This window comes from Prinia subflava, chromosome 22 (genome assembly GCF_021018805.1).
Source record: "Prinia subflava isolate CZ2003 ecotype Zambia chromosome 22, Cam_Psub_1.2, whole genome shotgun sequence".
Taxonomy (NCBI): Eukaryota; Metazoa; Chordata; class Aves; order Passeriformes; family Cisticolidae; genus Prinia; species Prinia subflava.
The window spans coordinates 1166770-1187184 of record NC_086268.1 but is presented as its reverse complement, the minus strand read 5'-3'; the positions used below and the strand labels follow the sequence as shown (position 1 = coordinate 1187184).

Genomic DNA, 20415 nt, shown 5'->3' with positions numbered 1-20415 from the left:
GGCATGGAGCCTTCGGAGCCGGGCTGGCTCTCAGCAGATGGCCCTGGTGTGTGTGGTAGGAGCCCTCGGATTTTACAGCTCACGTTGGATCCCATCTTTGCCTATAGCAAAAGTTTGCTGTCTTTTACTAATTAAGTGTAATTGACATTAATATAGAGAGTTTTTTCTGCGCTGCTGAAGGCAGAGGCAGCCCTGACCCACCTGTGGGGCTGAGCAGGAGCTGGGAGAGGCAGGATTTCATAAAAATGTGGAATCTCAGAATGATTTTGGTTGGGGAGGACCTTCAAAATCCTCTCAAAATCCTTCAAAATTCCAATTTCCCATGGGCTGGGACCCCTTCCATTGGCCCAGGTTGCTCCAAGCAGTGCTGATAACTCCACACAACAGGATGGTTTCCCCCTTTAAATCAAATAATTCCAAAAAAATCTCAAAACAGAGCTCTGGTGCCAGAGGGGTGGTCTGGATGTGCCCCTGTGAAGAAGGAACAGGATCCATAAAACCTGAGAGCTTTCCTCTGGAAATGTGATTTCCCTGAGTGCAGGGTTCCAGCTTGTTATTAGATTAAAAACCACACATGTAAAAAAGGCTTGGAACTGTGTTTCAAGCTGAAATTTTGACTTGACATTTCTGAGCCCTGTAACTCTGTGCCTTAAAAATGACACCAGCACTTTTCATCTGCCTTTAACGTCCGTTTCATACCGATAATTAGCAGCACCGTGTAATTAGCTGAGTGTTCTGAAGCTCTGCCTGTCATCACAGAAATGGGGCTGTTCCCGTGAAAAGGGTGAACGTTCAGGGGCTCTTTCTTTTTTTTTTTTTTTTTGCCTGAAGTCTGAGTTTTCCATCCTTAGTTCACATGTTTGTTGGTAAAACCATCACATATGAGGCAGAAATCAATAAAAATTCCAAAGTGCCTCATCAGGGGTGTTTCATCTTTATGATTTTATGCAGGATGGAGAGGAGGAAGGCTGGGTTTGAAAAATTCAAATTCCTCGACTTCAGGTATTTATCTGCAGTGCAGCTTTTTGATTTCAGTTCCATTTCAGATGCCCTGCAGGTGTTTCTGCCTGTGACCCCCCTGTATCCACCACTGACACCAACCCAGCCGGGTTCAGCGTCCTGGGGCTCCAAAATTGCCAAAGAGCAGCAGAAATTGCCTCGTTCTCTGCATTTTTGTGCCCTCACCCTGCAGTTCTGGAGTGTTTAATGAGGGCTGTGCTCTGAGAGGAAATTTCCCCGTGACCTGGGTAATTCTGGGCAATAAATGGGGGCAGAGGGCAAAAAGGCAAACAAGGTCAGGGCGTGACATGGAATTAATGTCAATCCACTGCTTTTCCACCCAAACTGGAGTGAGAACTGAATTTCCAAGTGCTCAGCTCGCTCTGTTTCCAAAGGACTCAGTCTTGTTTTTAGATCCATCCTCAAAGGATTTTGTTCCCTTAAATGGGTGGGGGGAAAAGCGCAAACTGCCTTTTTTTTTTTTTTTTTAAGTGTAATTTTTAATTACGCCTCTAATTAAGGAGAAAAAAATGTCACAGAAATTACATCTTTGAACTGTCACACGCAACAAGGTGAACTCGGCACCTCGTTTTCTATTGTTGGCTCCTCTCAGAGTTGGGATGGCTTTTCACCCGCGGGGCATTTTGGTTTTGTTGTGCTAAGGGGAAAAGGCTGTGCTCGGGATTTGGGGATGCTCGGAGGGTGGGAAATTCCAAATAAATTCCACAAATTGTGCTTTTTTTTTTGTCCCCACCTGTTTCATCCTTGAGGAAAGAAAAGCTGCTTATTGTGGATGTGTGTTTGAAGGACCCTTCTCAGTGGAAACCTCCTCCCAGTAACCTTCAGGAAAACGGGATGGGGTTGGATTTACAGCGTTTTCTCCTTGCCAGGGCATCCCCGAAGGGGTTACGGGGCCGGGCTGCTCATGCCCGGCACAGCAGCTCCCCCGGGAACCTGAGCAAAGTTCAGGAGGAGCCTCACCTGTGTTTGCCCGGAGCTCACCTGCTGTGCTGGGGAGGATGATCCCTCCCGGAGGAGCCGCTCGGCGCTCTCCAATAAAAGCAGGAAAGGTCAGCGCTGAATGCCTGATGAGCGGGTCCTGCCCAGGGGACAGCAGCTGACTCCGGGGCTCCGAGCCCCCAGACCTGGCCATTCCCTAAATTCTGCCGGAACTCCCTGTGAAACATTAAACCCCAGCTTATTTAGGGAAAAAACCTCTTCTCAAGAGCATTCCAACTCATTAATTCCTCCATTACCAGCGAAGGGTTGTTTCAGGAGTTGGTAAATCGGGTTTAAAAGGCAAATTGACACTTGGAGATTATCTCCACTCTCGTTTTTTCCTTTTATTTTGAATTCATTTCAGGCTTAGCCGCGGAGGCTGCAGGATGTATCACTGCTGCAATCAGATCCTTATTAAAAAAGAGCGGGATTGAGCTGCTAATTCCACAGAGCCATTCTGCAGCTCGCAGCTCGCTTGTAATTCAGATTCAATCAGCAAATAAATATGATAACGGGCTGCTGTTTATTGAACCAACAGACAGGAAAGCTCTGTCTTTGCTGGTGGCAAAGCTGTGGGCTTGGCACGGCTCTTGCCTGGCTGCTGGGCTGGAATTTGGGAAGCAGGAGATCCTTTGGAGGGTACATCCAGGCGTTTTCTGCCTGTCACCCCCTCTGCTGCCTGACCTTTCCACTCCAGTAACCAAACCCTGTCCCTGCTTCCTTCTGTGGCTGTCCTGTCCCCCCGAGCCCGTCCTGGCTGTCAGACAGCCCCATCGATCCCAGTATTGATCCCCATCCCAGCGCGGGTTCCACAGAGTGTTCCCAGCGTGGCTGATCCGTGGGAAGGGATCAGGAGCAGAGGAGCTCTGGCAAACAAGGCTCTGTCGGCAGCAAATCCAGGAGGATCTGCCTGTTCCCAGCTCTGGAATGCTCCAGCGCCGTGTCCTGGCTCCAGGAGAACCTGGAGCATCCTCTGCTCCTGCTCCACACAACCCCAGTGCCAGGCAGGGAGAGAGGAGCTGGAATTGCCTCAGTGCTGCCATAATTTACCGGGAGATGAGCTGCCCTAGGAGATGATGCCCTATGAGATGCCCCATGAGATGCCCTATTCCCACTTCTCTTGCATTAAAATCTGCCCGCATATCTCAGCAAGAATTCCCCATAGCACTGAGCAGTGCAATCCGTGGTGTCAATGAGTTCATTGGGCACTTTCCCATCACATCGGGACTCTGAAGCAGAGATATAAAATATATATTAAAAATAATTATTTTTATTAACCCCACTCCCCCAGCACCCGAGAGGGCCCGCAGTGACAAACCCCGTTCGTTAAGGCACTGTGTTAATTATGACTGTGGCAATTTGAGCCGTCCTGCAGCGGGGCAGATGGAGCCCGGCTGGTTTCAAACCATCACTGACGGCTCGGGGCCTTCTCCTGCAGATATTTGCCAAAAAAAGTGCAAAAAGTGCCCGGCAAAGGCAAGGACTGAGCCATGGAAAATGCAGTTCAGCTCATGGGTTTGTCAGTGGGATGTGGCACTGACCTGCAGGATTGCTAAAGCAGGGAGAGCTTCCCCTTGGCCTCTCGGTGGAGAGAACTTGAAGCAGATCTTGCTCTCTCTTCCAAATCATCCAGTTTTTAATCCCATTTCAGAGCAAGACTTTACATCCCTAAAGTTCTTTCCACAATTCCCATTTCCCACTCGCTCTGCTCCTCCTGGACATTTGTTTGCCTGTAGTCAAATAGTAGTTGCCAATTGTTTCTTTTTCTCCAGTTGTCTTTCCAACACCAGGGGAGAAAAATACGAAGATTTAGGGCAGGATGGGAAGGGAACTAATCACTTAAGACCTAATTAGCCAGGGACTCTCACAAGGGGGTCCTCCCCGGGTAATTGTTGCTCATTTTCAGCTGTGGATACAGAAAGACAAAATAGTTCCAGGGAGATTTTTCAATTCCCTGCAAAATCCTGAGAGCAGCACCCAGTGTTTGAGTGGGGAGGGTGGAAAGGAGGGATTCACAAAGGGTTCTTTAAAAGCATTTAATTAAACGTATTTGCCCCAGTTTGGTTTGGGATTCGCCCCCAGCACCTCCTGCTCTCCATGCAGGTGCAGGTGCTGCAGATCCTCTGGTGCTCCAAACCCATTTTCTTTTGGAACACCCCAGAATTATCACCAGGACCGCTCCTGTCCCAAACCCCAAACAGAGGCAATTTGGAAGCTGTGCAACGTCACTTTAACTCAGCATCCAAACCATTCCTGTTTATTTACCCCTCTAACTGGCTGCAAAACATGAAATTTGTGCATTTCTTCCCCTGCAGAAGAGCCCCAGCAGCGCGAGAGCTGCACAAGGCATGTGTGCTCCTGCAGCTCATGACTCCAGCACTGTGAGTGACTTGTTCTGTTAGCATGATAAACACATGCTGGAGAGGAACAGCACTAATTATGACCCTGTCACCTTCATCAGCTCCCCACTAATTGTTTTGGCTTTTTTTAATCTCAGTGCTTGGAGATGAAACATGATGTTTGGTTCTGCAAAGGAGTTGAAAAGAAAAGAGAAGAAAGAATTGCATTTTAAAATAGAAGCATCAGGTAGATCTTTCTGTTGGATTTGAAATTCAAATGACAGGAATTATAACTTTTTTGTGTGTTATTAAAATAAGGCATGGGAGGTTTTTAGAGGACTTTTCTGGGACTGCCCAGATCGAGTCTCAGTCCAGTGCTTCACCTTGGGTTGTGCTCCCAGCCCAGGATCAGGGTTCTCTGTGTCACAACACAATAAAACTTCCCTAAATCTCTCCAGGTGTTGCCAGACAGCTCAGAAGCTTCCCCAGTGATAAATTTCTTCCTCATTTTTTGAGGATAAAGGGGGATATCTCCATATTATGGGCTCTGTGGATCTTAGGAGAATAAGGAATAGGATTCAAGCCTGCAGAAAAAAAAAAAAAAAACAAAGCCAAACACATCTTTTGTTCCTCTGGCTCTCCAAAATAGCAAGTAAATGGAGCAGAATGTGGATTTTCTGCTGGGCATTGCTTGAGAGTGATGTACAGGTGTGAAGGACTGCATGAGACCTTCCCATAAAATACTGGATATTTCACAAAATGAGAATCAGGGCTAAGGTTTGGTTAGAGGAAAAATCTTCCCGGGTTCATCCCCTCACAAGGGGCACCTAGACCAGAATTAAACCTTCCAGTGGGAGCCAGTATTGACTCCACGGCTCAGAAATGTTCTGACCATTAAGATTTGTATGAAATAAGGGACGTCTGACAGCTCTTAGCAAAGCTGGCAGGACTTTATTCCAACTGGGGAGAACTCTCGAGGTGGAGAAGATTTTCAGCCACTTGAGAATGTTCCATTTCCAACATTCCCAAAGCAGTGAGTGAGGCACAGCTCAGTCTGTGGCAGCTGAGGTCTTGTCACAGACATTCACACAAACTGGTTTTGTTTTTTGTTTTACACCAGTCTCTAAAGGAATATCGGAGAAATCCATGGATCTCACACTGCTCCATCCTGTCCTCACCTTTGGGAGTTGTTGGGTGTTGTTTTAGTGTCTGGATGTGCATCTCCACATGCAGAGAGCAGCAGAGCAAAAAATACCAGTGCAAGGCAAGGCCCTGCCCAGCCCCGGGAGATCTGGTGTGGAAAATTATTTAATTGGGGTGTCCAGGCCTTGGTACAAACACACACATGGAAAAACAGCCGAGGAAATGAAGCCAAATGTATAAACATGAATGAAAGACAGAGCTGTGATCAGGCCAGGGTCTGATTTCCCATGGCTGCCCTGAGTAATTTCCACAGGCACTTGTTTCAGCAGGCTGTGAAAGGAAATTGGCTGGGTAAGAGGGCTCGGGGTTATCCAATTGTGCAGGTTTCTGTTCCACCACATGTTTATAATCAGGAGCAAATGTCCAGGTCTGCTGAGCTGGGCTTTGTAAACACCTCTTGCTGGTCGTTTCTGGAAACATCTCCCCTCCAGAGGAGGCTGAAGGGGAGTGAGGGGAGAGCAGGGGCAGCTGAGTCCTGTCCCATCCATCCCACAGCCTGCAGGCAAGGGGCACAACCAGGGTGTGTGTGAAGTATGGAACCAGAGAATGGTTTGGGATGGAAGGACCCTTAAATCCACCCAGTTCCACCCCTTGGCCAGGCTGCTCCACCCAGCCCGGCCAGGATCAGTGTCAGACAGGGACTGGCTGTTTTCAGCTGTCCAAAGGAATCCCAGGCTGCTGACCTGGGACCAGGAGCTCCTCTGGATGTGGAGGGAGCAGCAGCTCCCCCTGAGCCGGGTTGGGAGGCAGAGTCATGAATAAACATGATTTGCTCTGCGACTGACGCACGGCAATCAAAGGCAAACTCGTTTAGAGTTTGAAATCCGGACTTTAATTGGCAGCCCACGTTTACCTGGCTGTGTAGGCAGGAGGGAGAACTCTTCACCCAGCTGCATGGGGATGCTGGCTCTTGGGAGGGGAGGAATCGCTGGGAGCTCTTCTGAGAGGCTTCTTCTCATTTCCAGCTCAAAGCACAAGGACTGTGCTTCCTCCTGCTCAGCACACAGAGGTCATTAAATAAAGAAAGACCTTTTACATCTGTAAAGTAAGGAAACAGCAGCCATCCCCATGGCAGAGCTCAGCTCTCAGGCTTGTGGAGGGATCTTTATCTTGGTCACTTTATTTCTCAGCTTGAAAACATTCAGATTATCCAGGGAAATCCAGGAGTGGGGAAGGAAAACTCCTTCATGGGTTTCTTGCTAATCCGGCCCAAACTGGTACAAATACCAAAAGCAAAGTTCCAGCAGGGCTCTTTCCAGGGATCAGGGAGTTGTTTTCACACAGCCTGGTTAGATGCAGCTGCAGTAAATGACAAAAAGGCCTTTTGTTCTGGAGCATTTTTAATAAAATTGACCCTTGCTCTTGACAAAGATCGAAGCAATCGAATCCGTGTGGGGACACCCCGAGCCCTGTGGGCCCAGATGATTCCAGTCCCACATTCCCGAGGCAGTGGCAGCACCACTGCACCCCCAGGGGCAGCCAGCCCTGCTGGAGCCATCTGTAACCTCATTAACCCCAGTCTGTATTTCCTATCACTTCTCTTTCGCTGCCTTTGGCGGCCAAGCAGCGAAGCAAACTGGCTGTCCCCTGCTTGATTCACTGAGATCCACTGGGAAGAACCTCATTATTGTGTCCCTGCCCTAATCCACACATCACCCTGAGCTGGGAATCCACCCAGAGCTCCAGGAGATATTCCATGATTTCAGGTGAGGGGGCTCAGAACCGTTTTCACACCCACACTGGCAGTGAGGTTTGGTTTTTTGGCCAAACTTTCTGCCCCTCTCTGGGCATCACCCCTTGGTGTTCTCTCAGGTACCACTGACCTTCCTTCCCCCTCACCTGGGCTTGGGCTGACCAAGCTTTCGGACCAACATTAATTTTGAGGTCACACATGAATATCAGAGGTGTTGATCCTTATAAAATAACTCCTAATAGCTACTGATGTTACAAAAGTAACATCAGTAAAAAATCAACTTTTTTTTTTTTCAATTTTTTTACTGTGAGTAAAAAATCAACTTTTTAAAAATACTGTTTAGTCACAATCTAATTTTTTTTTCTCTTTGTCTCCTTGCTGATGTTGAGGCGAAACATCTGAGCTGCCTCTTCTCCCAGCTTGCCTCCCTCTCCCTGCTGGCTCTGGCAAATTGCTCTGGATCAGTTCAGCACCACAGGCGAGCCTCGGGAGGGGAGGAGAAGATTAATTGAAGACTTAATTTCTTCTCTCTTTATTGGATCAGCTAAGTGGGAGAGGTGCTCTTTTAGACCTCGTGTGGGCAGTGAATCAGAGCCCCCAGGCTGGGTTTGTGTCAGGTTCAGGGCGATTTTGGGGTGAGCAGCCCTGCAGGCAGAGCCCGTCCATCACTGCCCCCTGCCATCCTTGCCCAGCCCAGAAAAGCAGCTCTGAGAGGGAAGGGAAGGGTCAGGGGTTAGGAATGGCTCAGCAGGAGGGCAGGGGACAGGGACAGGTCCAAGGGAAGTTCTCCAAGGGGCAGCAGCCAGCTGGAGCCAGACGAGCCAAGCTGGATGCCCAGACTGTCCTGGGTGCAGTAAATCAGCCAGAGGGAGGCAGAGGAGAAGGGAAAAGTGCCTGCACAGCCCTGCAGGAAAGCTGGAAAATCCCAGAGCTGGGAGCGACCAGCAAACAGAGAAAGAGCTTTTCCTCCACACCAGCGTGACATGGAGCTTCTCCTCTTGCCTTGGCACCACAGGTATCCCCTTGGCACCACAGGTATCACCTTGGCACCACAGGTATCACCTTGGCACCACAGTTATCACCTTGGCACCACAATTATCACCTTGGCACCACAGGTATTGCCTTGGCACCACAGTTATCACCTTGGCACCACAGGTATCACCTTGGCACCACAGTTATTGCCTTGGCACCACAGTTATCACCTTGGCACCACAGTTATTGCCTTGGCACCACAATTATCACCTTGGCACCACAGGTATTGCCATGGCACCACAGCTATCTCTGTGACACCACAATTCCATCCAGCTCTGGCCCTCCCAGGCTGCTGCAGACCCAAAGTCCCTTTTGCAGCTTTGGCCCCATCAGAGCCACCCCCATCACTTCTGTGTGCAGCAGAGCCTCCAAAACCCGGGGCTTTGCTCGGTGTCACCTGAACCCAGAAACCCTCAAACGTCCTGCCCCGGGCTCCTCCTTCTCCCCTCGGGAATGTGGTGTTGGTTCCTTTGTGCTTTCCATTGTTTTTGTCTCAGTTCCAGACCTGGTCCATCACAGGAAACCTCTCGCTGGTTTTTTCCCTGCAGACAGATGGAGGGGCAATGAGGAGGAGCAGCGAGGAGCTACCACAGCTTCCCTCGCCTTATTAAGCTGCAATTAGTCACCAGCTTTTAACGAACCTCCTGCCTGGGCTGTGCTCCTGCCTGGGGTTGGCACTCTCAAAGGACTCTTCTTTAAATGGATGATTTCCAGTTCTGCTGATCGCCCCGGATCTCCTGCATTCTGTATCCACTCCTGTGGTGCTAAAGGTTGATTTTAAACATTTCTTTTTGCTGGAGAGCCCAGACTGACTGCAGCCCAGAGGAGACAGCGATAAATTCTCACCATGGTGGTGAAGTGGCAGGATGTGGCACACACACATCACAGTTTGCTCTGATTTCTCTTTAATGTGTTGGAGAGTCTCATCCGTCTCCAAATGCGTTCCAGTGCCATCATCTCATGAAATTTCTTTTTTAATTCGTTAAATCTTTGTGATTTTTTCCCCCTCAGGTTCTCTTGCAAACACACAGATCCACGTACAACAGGGTTTTAGTTTTAGTGATAATGGCCCAGAAAATTCTGTTTATAAGTTGAGAAAATGTTATTATCACAGTGAAAAAGATCCCAGGAAGGCTCAGGATGGAAGGGACCACCTGGTCCCGCCTGCCTGCTCATCCCAGAGCACAGGATTGTGTCCAGATGGCTCTGGAATGTCTCCAGTGAGGGAGATTTGATGGAAGCTCTCCTCATCACTGTGTGTGCTGCAGGAAAACGCCTTTGGGAGAGCCTAACCCAGGCAAAGTCACGTTTGCTGCATTAGCATCACCATGAAATTCAAATTTGCACAAGGAAATGGCACAACTGGGTCCCCAGCTTGATTTGCTTTCTTGTGAGCAGTCTGAGCGCTGGGGTGGGATTTCCACATGCCAGGGGGGCTCTCAGCAGGCAGATTTGTGCATGGATAAAACATCCGTGTGTGGGGCAGGACATGGGACATCATGTGAGGGACAGGACATGGGACATGTGTGTGTGGGACAGGACATGGGACATCCGTGTGTGGGGCAGGACATGGGACATCCGTGTGAGGGACAGGACATGGAACACCCGTGTGAGGGACAGGGCATGGGACATCCGTGTGAGGGACAGGACATGGGACATCTGTGTGAGGGACAGGACATGGGACATCTGTGCGTGGGACATGGTATGGAACATCCGTGTGTGGGACAGGACATGGGACATCCGTGTGTGGCACAGGACATCCTGCAAGGAGAGGGGAGCTGGTGCCTCTGTCCCAGCAGTTCCCCACTCGCAGTCCTGTCACTGTCCCCACCCCAGGACTGTCCCCTCCCCGTTCCCAGCTCGGATCAGGTTTTTCCTGTGCAGGGCTCTGTCAGGAGCCCCTCTGTGTCTCTCCCCTGGCAGTGAGGGCGGATCTCCCCAGGATTGTCTCTCTCCCCATTCCCAGCCTTACCCAGGGACAGATTTGCTGCCTCTGCCTCTGTCCAGGCTGGGAGAAAACAAATCCATGGAAACCCAGCCCGTGGAGAGGAGCTCCAGAAACACCAACCTGAGACAGACAGACACTGCCAGGCTCCAGATAAAACCATTTCACATAAACAGGGCCTCTGCCACGAGGGCTCCAAATCCCACACAGAGAGGCCTTGAGAAGATGTTTTTTTAAAATCCTTTTTTGCTCAGTTTAACTCCTCCCCGGCACTTTGCTAGCGGTGACATGGAGACAAGCAAGTGTTTTATCTCTTGGAAACCACTCACATCCTCCCTCACCTCCCTGCTCTGTCCACACAGCTCCAGCCCCATTACACAGACGATTTATGTCTGTGCTTCTGCCAGCAACTTTGGGAGGGTTATTTGTCCTTAAGCACTTGTAATTCTTCCTCTGCAGGAGCATAATCAGTCATTATCAGCGGCAGTTTCAGACTCTAATCATAAAGCTGTTATTTCTGCCTAATCCTAACCTTGCTAAGTATTAATTTGATGTTTAATCCCCCTGGTATCTGGCAATATTGGCCTGTTATTATTGCTGTTGTTGCTGTTGTTTATGTGACAGTGAAAAATCAGCGCTGTAGGAGTCATATCCTTAATTATTTACCACTTATTGGCCAAATCTCTGTTGCTCTCTTGCCACCCCGAGTCCTGCAGTGTCACCCCAAAGTGTGGTAAAAGGGACAGGTGACACTTTTAAGGAGGAGGGGACACCTTTAATCCCTCCAGCACCCTTTAAAAACAAACAAACAAAATAACTGCAAAGCTGTTAAGCTTTCAAACACGAGGTGACAAATTATGAAAGGCTGCAGACCTCACCTCGAGAGGTGGCAGAGCCACCGCAGGAACGGGGGTAGGAGCAATTATCAGGAATGCCATCATTAACCAGTAATGACCTGCTGGGATCAATGGAGCCACTTCACAAACGCCACTGGAGAGCTGGGGGGAGCTGGTGCCGGCAGCTCCTGCAGGGTTTGTCCTAAATCAGAGGCTGAAGGGCTCCTGTTGGTGCAGCGATGCTCTGGAGGTGCAGCCCGGTCTGTCCAGCTTGGCAAGGTCTGTGTGAGGGCAGAGCTGAGCCTGGGGAGGACAAAATTCCATCCCCGGGGACCCCGGGGAGCTCCTGCCCCTCAGCACCCCCTGTGCCCCGGAGCCCCAGCCCTGGTGACAGCCTGGCTCTGCTTTCAGGGCTGAAACGATGGAAATGGAGCAGGAAATGCATCCAGGGACCTTCACGTTAATGCTCGTTTATTATTATTATAAAATAAACTGCACATTTATTTTTACTGTGGATCTGTGGTTCCCACCCGGGGCTGAGCGAGAGCAGCTCCCAGAGTGGGCTCTGCTCTCACTGCTGGTTTTTGTGTTTCACTGTTTTTTGGTTTCTGTATTTCACTGTTTTTTGTTTCTGTGTTTCACTGTTTTTTGTTTCTGTGTTTCACTGTTTTTTGGTTTCTGTGTTTCACTGTTTTTTGGTTTCTGTGTTTCACTGTTTTTTGTTTCTGTGTTTCACTGTTTTTTTGTTTCTGTGTTTCACTGTTTTTGGTTTCTGTGGCACAGGAAGGTGACAGCGCTGATGCCACCTGTGCCCAGGGCACAGAGAGCACACCCGAGCTGTGCCAGCAGCACCAGAAAGCACCAAGGCCCCTGGGGTGGATTATTGCAGCCTTAATTCTGAGCTTCATGGAAGGGAAGAAAAAGCCCTCCTACATTTTCAATGTATAACTTTGAGAGCTTAATCATATTCTTTTCACAAAGCCTTATGGTTTATATATATTTGGGTTTTTGTTACTCTTTTGTATTCACCCTCTTCGCTGTCAATTTAAGCTTAACATTATTAAAATTGCTCTGGCTCGCTCTCTGCTTAAAATTCTGCAGCTCCAGGGTTTTTTGGGAAGGAGAAGTGCTAAGTCAAACGCTTTCTCCTATTTCTTGTTTGTCTTTAATGACTCATTAGATCATCACCTCTGAAATGAGGAAGCATAAACTGCTCTGAGGAAAGCCTGGCAGCGCTGGGGGCTCGGGGCTGTGCTTTGGCTCTCTGGGGTGGGAGCTCGAGGTTTTTTGGGACACAAATCCCCTCCAGAGGTGGCTCCTGAGGAGATGTCAAAGGGTCACGGTGGGCTAAAAACCTCACCCTGCTGCAGGAAGGGGCAGGATTTGCCTTTCCGTACAGGGTAAATCAGCACTGGAGCCCCTCCACCTTGCCCAGGAGGGACCAAATTTGACTTTTAAAGGGGAAACTGGAGAGCAGCAAAGCGCTGGGGTGGGAAGGCAGCACCGATGTCACCGGGGACGGGGGAACGGGGCCTCCTGCAACCCTAAGGTGCAGAAATCCGTGTGAGCTCTGGCTTCTGGCCTCGTGGAAATGCCTTTTTTATATTTTATTTCATTTCATTTCATTCATTCATTCATTTTATTTTATTTATTTTATTTATTCTATTTATTTTATTACTTTATTTTATTTCATTCATTCATTTAATTAATTTTTTGTTTCATTTAATTTCACTTTATATTATATTTTATTATATACATATTTTATTTTATTTTATTTTATTTTATTTTATTTTATTATATACATATTTTATTTTATTATATACTTATTTTATTTTATTTTATTTTATTTTATTTTATTTTATTTTATTTTATTTTATTTTATTTTATTTTATTTTATTTTTCCGGAGGGTGCCAAGAGCAGCATCCCTGGATCAGCAGCTGCTACCTCTCCCCGCGGCGCAGGGACCGGGAGGCTGCGGGGAACAAACAAACCTCCCCAGCCTCTGCTCCCTCTCACAAACCCTCCCGCAGTGAAACGCGGCCGTGCCGATGATCCCGGACCGGAGCAGGGCCCGGGAGCCCCCCAAAGGGGCGCCCAAAATTCCTCCCCAAAGCCCCGGCAGGAGGGAGCAGCTCCGGGGCGCAGGGAAGAGCCGCGTTTTCCCTTCCTCGCCTGCAAACAGGGGCTGAGTCACCGCCTCGCCCATGAGAAAAGCAAAAAAACCTCCCCGGCGCTGGGGAAAATGATGTGAAATGATGTAAAATGATGTCAAATGATGTAAAATGAGGTTTTCTTCCACGTGCAGAGCATCTCCCAGTGCTGCCGGGCTGAGAGCCCGAGCTCTGGGCTCACACACGGGGGCTTTGTCCCGGCGCAGGGTTTGGGGTGATTTATTGGCAAATTGTTTCTCGAAACGCGAGCGAGGAGCGGTGCCGCTGATGTGGTCAGCGCGTTGTGCTCGGGGGCTTCTCAGCAGCCAAAAAAATCCGCGTTTTGTGCTGGACTGAGCTCCCCGCGGGCCCAGCGGGGTTTGACGAGGCAGGGCCGGGGGCTGAGTCACTGCCCCGAACGCTGCGAAGCCCAAACTGCCGGAAAAAGCGAATTAATGAGGTAGAAACGCAGCCAGTTCATTACACGTGTGTCAGTGTGGTGTCTGCTGAGCTGCACCCGCGCTGAGAGTCGAGAAAAGGAAAAGAAAAAGGAAAAGAAAAAGAAAAAGAAAAAGAAAAAGAAAAAGAAAAAGAAAAAGAAAAAGAAAAAGAAAAAGAAAAAGAAAAAGAAAAAGAAAAAGAAAAAGAAAAAGAAAAAGAAAAAGAAAAAGAAAAAGAAAAAGAAAAAGAAAAAGAAAAAGAAAAAGAAAAAGAAAAAGAAAAAAGAAAATAAAGACGAAAAGACCTGGCAGGTCCCCAAGGCTCAGGATCGTTGTTTTCCCATTCAGGCACTTCCTAAATGAAATCCCTTTTAATTTTTTTCCTCTTTTCCCCTTTTTTGTAAAGCTGAGCATTCCTGAGCTGCAGGAAGCTGCATGCCCCGAGATACCTGTGATTTCCAAACTGCTGCAGAAATGGAACAGAAAAGTGGAATTTTTAATTTTATTTTATTTTTTTTTAGCTTTAGGTGATGCTTCAGGGAGATATCGAGGCCGCTGCTTTAAAGTGCCGAGGAACCCCCTGTGTGAATTTATGGCAGGAAACAAATAAGGAAGGTGGAGGAAACAAATGAGCGAGCTGGAGGAAAGGCTGGTTCGGACCTTTCCTCCCCTAAATTCGGTGCCTTGCAGGTAAACGCTGGCACAAGGGGAGTTCTGTCTCTGTCGAGATTCATTCCAGCTGTTTCCCTTTGCAGCCTGGAGAAAAGCCGAGAATTCCAGGTGGGAAGGGGCTCCCGGTGCTGCAGGAGGGCTCAGGGTGTGAGGTTTGGGCCTGGGCAGGGGCTCTCTGGAGCCATTTTCTCCTGAACCAAATCTATATTTTCTAACAGCTTTCCATAACTTCGTAATTGCAGGCAGTGTATTTATTTACATAAGTAGTGGCTGTAATTACAGAGAATGAAAATGTGTAATTATTTAATTAGGATCCATAACGAGGCTGTGCAAGGGAGCTCGGAGGCAGATGCTGCTGGCCAAGGCTTTGTGCTGTGTCGTGGAAGGGCAGAAAATCGGGATTCAGGAGGATGAAACAGGAGCTGGGAGCAGGAAAATGCTGCTGCTGCTGGCTGGGGAAACCTGCACTGCTGTCCCGAGGAGGAGGCTGGGTTTGGTGACTCTCACTCGAATATCCCACAGCAAAGACTGGCAGGAGCATCCTGCTGCTCCTGGATTCTTTCCTGTGACAGATTTCCCGGGAATGCTGGCGGCTCAAACGCCCAGGGAGAGCAGAGGCTCCCGGAGTTCATTTGTTGGGTGTTTAGCAGCCTCTAAAGACCGCCCAGAGACCCGTGGATCTTCTCGGGTGGAAAACTCCTGGCAGGGCCGGGACTGCAGCTCCGTCTGACACCTCGAGCGGGGCTGTGTCCCCAGGGAGGCGCTCAAGGTTCTCCAAAGGCCTCGCTCCTCCAGAAAGAACCAGCGGGGAAATTCCCGCTGCCCTCGGCGCGGATCCCTGTGCCCCCTCCAGGAGCAGGGATGGAAAATAATCCCACCCAGCACCTGCTTTAGTGAAACAGGGGAGAAACAGCGCCGGGGCACAGCAGGGCAGGGGTTCAGGGGAGCATCTGTGGAGACGCAGCCCTGGCAGCTCAGAGCATCCCCCGAGCTTTGCCGGGCCCTGGGGAGCGGGGCAGGCAGGGGGCTGGAAGCTCTGTGCAGCAGCCCCGGGGCTCTGCGGGGACTCCTGCCCGCTGGAAGTGCTGAGGCTGGAATGTCCCCTGCGCGGGGGTGGCACTGGGACTGTCACACTGCCCGGGGAGGATGCTGGGATCCCCTCTGAGGAACCGCAGAGCCCCGGGGCTGGGGGATTCCGGGGGGGGTTGTGGCTCTGAGCAGGAAGGGGTGGGCACAGCAGCTCCTGCACACGATGGTGCCAGCCCTGGGGACATCAGCCCTGGGGACATCAGCCCTGGGGACATCAGCCCCGGGGACATCAGCCCTGGGAACATCCCGGGGACACCAGCCCCGGGGACACCAGCCCCGGGGACATCAGCCCCGGTGGCATCAGCCCAGCTCTGCTCCCTCTCAGGGGGCAAACTGCTGCCAGGTGCCAGGGCCACCCCAGGGGACGCCCTGTGCAGGGAGTGAGGGTGCAGCAAGGCAGAAATGCCACCCAGCCTCCCGAAAAACCTCCTCCTCTTCCATTCCTGGGATCTGGGTCCTCGGCAACAAGCAAGGGCAAAGGTTCAGCTGACAAGTGACAAATAAACTGCAAATGGGAGGAAAAAGAGCATAAAATTAATGTCTCTTTAACAGTCATTCTTCTTTGACTCGTCTCCGAGCATAAATCCCTCGGGATATCTTTGTGCCGGAACATGGTACAGAGAATGAAAACATTTCGTCCCTGACATCCCTAAATTCTCTGTTTATTGGGTGATGGATGAGAAAGCAGGGCCCAGCCCTCTCCTGGCTGCCCGAGCTCTGCAGGAACAGGAACAGAGGGGCAGCAGATCCCTGCGCCTCACCTGTGACAGGTGGGAGGTGACACTGCCCTGCTCAGGGCGGGCTCTGAGGTGTCCCCACGGCACCACTGGGGTCAGGACATTTCTCCTGTGAGGCAGAAGAGGAGCAGTGTGCCAATTCCCTGGCTCTGGGGAGGTTGGCACCATCCCTGCAGGGAATTGCCTCGGAATTGTCTCTGCCTCACACGGTGCCAGCTGCTTTTTAAACAAATTATTGTATCAGGTTATAGCAGCGCTCAATTCCTTCCAGGGAGGAACCAGTTTTCCTGAAATTGCCTTCTCAGCTCCAGAATCATTACCCAGAAAATTGCCTCGGGAGAGAGGCTGGAGCAGGGCATGGCAGGGGCTGCTCTGCCTGTGCTGCAGTGGGAGCTGGAGCAGGAAAATCCTCCAGGAGCTGTCGGGGGGGCTGTCCCTGTCCTGGGGCTCACCCCACAGCGAGGATCTGTTCCTGGCTCTGCTAAAGGGAATAAACTCCCTTCCTTCACATCAGCTCACCCCCGTGCCTGAGGTGGGCAGCTTTGGAAGGCTGTTTCAGAGCTTATTATTAATTCCTCTTTATCTTTCCTTTTTATTTTAATTTTATTCTCTTTATTTTGACCACAGCGTCGCTGCTGGGAAAATGCACTCCAGGATTTGTTGTTTCCCAAAAGAAAACCTCACCCTCAGAGGGAAGAACCTTTTCCTAGCCCTGCTCTGACAGTTTGAAGCCATTTCCCCTTGTCCTGGCCCTGCTCTTGTAAAACACCCCCGAGGAAGGACTCGGGGGCTTTTCCACGGGAAAGGATGGAGCAATCAGCCCCGGCTCAAGCAGAATTAAAGCAAACAAAGCTCAGCAAGCGGCTGTTAAAGCTGCTCTGAGATCTCCAAATTGGGAGCAACACCGGGGTGAGGTGTGGAACGCAGTTTTATGAGCAGATTATTGACCCTGTCCCGCTGACTTCAGCACAAGAACTGCACAGAATTTGTGTTTGTCGCTGCACAGAACCTGCTGCTCTGACCTTGTGGGCTCCGGGCTCCAGCAGAGCCCACATCTGGCTGCACATCTGCACTCTGCTGCCGCTCCCAGGGCACAGGGAAGGTTGTTCCCTTGGGAAAGGGTTCAAAGAGCAACAGGGGGAATGTTTGCTCCTCACAGCACCTCTGCAACGTGCCAGGCACCCCCGGAGCACGGGCATGGCACTGCCAGGGCCTGGCACTGCTGCTGCTGCTTCCCTTTGCTTCGCCGTCCTCAAGAAGCAGCGAGAGGCGATGCAGAGGGGAGGAGGAAGCTCTGCTGCCCCCTCGCCCCCTTTCCCTGTGCCCGTGTGGGATTGGAGAGCCCTCTCCCCTCGGCCGCTGCTGTCCCTGCAGGCTGGATGGAAACATCGATCTGCTCGGAATGAGCGCGGAAAAGAGGAACGAGCGTGACTCAGAGAGGGAGGCAGCACAGCCTGGGGGAGGTGTCCCGGCTTTTTAACCCGATCCTGGTGAATCCTTTTGGAATCTGCCCTGGTTCCTCGCTTCCCATGCAGGACCAGCCCCTGCTCTCGGTGTTGGGCTGTGGGGAAGATGTTTGTGTTCTGCTGGCTGTGCTCACACCTCTGTTTAACTCTTTCATCTTCGTTTAACTCTGAAAAGGTCGAGTTCCTGGCAGGTTCTGGGAGGGGAGGCTGCCTGAGCTGGCCCAGCAGCCTGGCGAGTCCCTCCCCTCTCTGTGCCCAGAGCTGCCAAAGGATGCTCGGGCTGGGTTCTGTGCCTGATTCCCTCCCTTCCCACCGGTGCTCCAGCACCATCTACAGTCCTCTGGATGCTCCAGAGCCACAGGGTGCAGCACAGGCTCGGGAAAGGGGCAGACGCGAGCCAAGGGGTGATTTGGGGGATATTTGCAGCCTTTGTGGCCTGAACTCTGAGACTGGGGGCTTGGAGAAACAAAATCCAAACCAACCCAACCCCTCCCATTTTCACAGCAGCTGCCCAGCACAGGGTGGGGTTTGTGCCACAACAAACCTGGTGCAGCTCAGAGAGAGACAAACCCCCACCCTGAACCTGCAGGCCATGAAACATTCATGGGCGTTTCTTCGGTTAAATAGCATTAAAAATTCATTGGTGCTTGCAGAGCCACCAGCTGTGGCTGTCAGGGATGGGGAAGTAAGGAAAAAAGGCCTTTATTCCATGGGACAGCTCTCCCAGCCTGTTCAGCTGCTCTTGCTTTTGTTGGGCTGGAGATGTGGGGTGCTAAAAAGCAGCTCCAGGCTCCTCTCTGGTTTTTTAGGAAGTTTTGATCCCCTAAGGACTCGCAGCCCTCTGCTGTCAGGGCTGGTGGAGCTGCAGCCTCTCAGCAGCTCCTGGGGCTTCTCATGTGGCAGGGAACAGGTGGGGAAAGGGGGGCAGCAGGTGGGAGATGGCTCTGGGGGCTGAGGCAGCCCCACAGCTGCTGCTCTGGCTCGGGGCAGCCCCAGGGAGGGACAGGAGGGTCCCCTTGGGACACCTGGAGCAGCAGGAGATGGAGCTGAGCCACGGCCCCCAGCCCTGCAGGGCCCTGGCAGCAGGAGAAGGGGGGTTTGGGGACAGGGAGAGCCTTCAGCGCATGCACAGGAACCTGAGCTGGCTCCTGGGGACCTGAGCTCGGCTCCTCCTGCCGTGCTGAGCAGGGATCCCACAGCTCATCCCCTTCCCAAACAGCCAGCCCTGTCCCCAGGGCTGCCCTGGGCTCTGCTCCTGTCCCCAGGGCTGCCCTGGGCTCTGCTCCTGTCCCCAGGGCTGTCCTGGGCTCTGCTCCTGTCCCCAGGGCTGCCCTGAGCTCTGCTCCTGTCCCCAGGGCTGCCCTGAGCTCTGCTCCTGTCCCCAGGGCTGCCGTGGGCTCTGCTCCTGTCCCCAGAGCAGCGTCCCCAGCCCCGGACCACGCCGAGGATGCCGTGCACAGCCCCAGGATGGCCGAGCCCAGGAGGGGAGCAGCAGGGACACTGCCCTGCCCAGGGCACACCGGGTGAGCTGCTTGTGGCCTTTGGGGACAGGGTGGGCTCTGGGTCCTGAGCTGGGGCAGAATCCACGGCTTGGCTTAGCTGCTCCTGGGGCAAAGGTGAGCCCTGGAAATCAGCGCTGACCTGCCAGGGGCTTCACCAGGGGCTCGGGAGAGCCATGAGAGACACAGCAAGCACACTGACCTCTGTGCCTCCCCTCCAGGTGCTGCCGGGGTGTCCTTTGGGGCTCCCTGCCCCGCCAGGAGGCTGCTGCTGCTGCTGGGGGTGGCCGGGCTGCTGGCGGGGCTGGCGGCTGGGACGTGGCTGCTGGGTCAGTGTCCCCCCAGTGTCCCTGCTGCCCCCCTGACAGGGAGTTTGGGGTGCCAGTTTGGGGTGGGCGCTCCCTGCTCAGCCCTGGCTTGGGGTGGGGCAGGGCTGTGCTCCCGGAGAGGCTCAATCACCCCGGCAGTGGCAGGATTGTGCCCACAGCACCTTTGGGTGCTGCCGGGCTGTGGGAGCCTGCCCTCACCTCCCTCTCTGTCTCCTGAAGTGAAGCACACGAAGGAGCCCCCGCCAGGGCAGGGGTCCCCCCAGGAGCAGGGCTTGGACGCCAGCCCAGCCTGTGATGATGGGGAGGAGGAGGAGCCCGTGGTCCGGGGGGCTCCCAGCACAGGTTTGCACCTTTGATTGATCTCACGGTGCTGGGGAGAGGGGAGCCGGGCAGAAAAGAGGCTCTGTAAAAATCAGTATCTGCTGCATTTCACCCTTTTGCTTTTCTCTAAAGAGCTGCTGAACCCCCAGCACTGCAGGTTCACTGCACAGAGGGATCCCACAGCAAAGGCGACTCTTCCATGACTCCTTTGCCTGTGACCCCTCTGGCTGGGTTCATTTAGGGTTTCTAATTCCTCAGATGGTTTTTTTCTGGGGTTTAGGGTGGGCTTTTTCCTGCTCTGGCTGTGCATGGCCCTGCACAGGGGGAGGGAGCTCACAGGTTGTCTGCAATGGAACGGCTTTAGTGTCCTTCAGGATCAGCACAGCGAATTCCTTGCTGGAGGCACGGGTGGAGGCACATCCTGGCTGGCTCCTGGTGTGCCACAGGCACTGGGACCCCTCCCTGGGCACCCTGCTCTGCCAGCACCTCGGGTACCTCAGGTGGGCACGGCACAGGCAGCTGCCTTTGCCCTTTGCATGGGGAAGGGATGGTCTTGGCAAAAGCAGCTGCTCGAGGGCTGGGGTTTGTCAGGCCACGCCATTCCCCGGGGAAACCGGGCTCAGGACCTGCAGGGACAGCTCCAGAAGGTCCTTCCAGCCAAAACG

General features: G+C 51.9%; 1 long non-coding RNA gene across 1 annotated transcript; it reads left to right on the top strand.

Annotated features, from left to right (window-relative positions):
* The first annotated feature begins 19342 nt into the window (after window positions 1–19342).
* Window positions 19343–20241, top strand: LOC134561129 (uncharacterized). The gene is made up of 3 exons (XR_010082858.1): window positions 19343–19429; window positions 19649–19771; window positions 20115–20241. It is a non-coding gene; the product is annotated as an uncharacterized LOC134561129 (long non-coding RNA).
* Window positions 20242–20415: the final 174 nt, after the last annotated feature.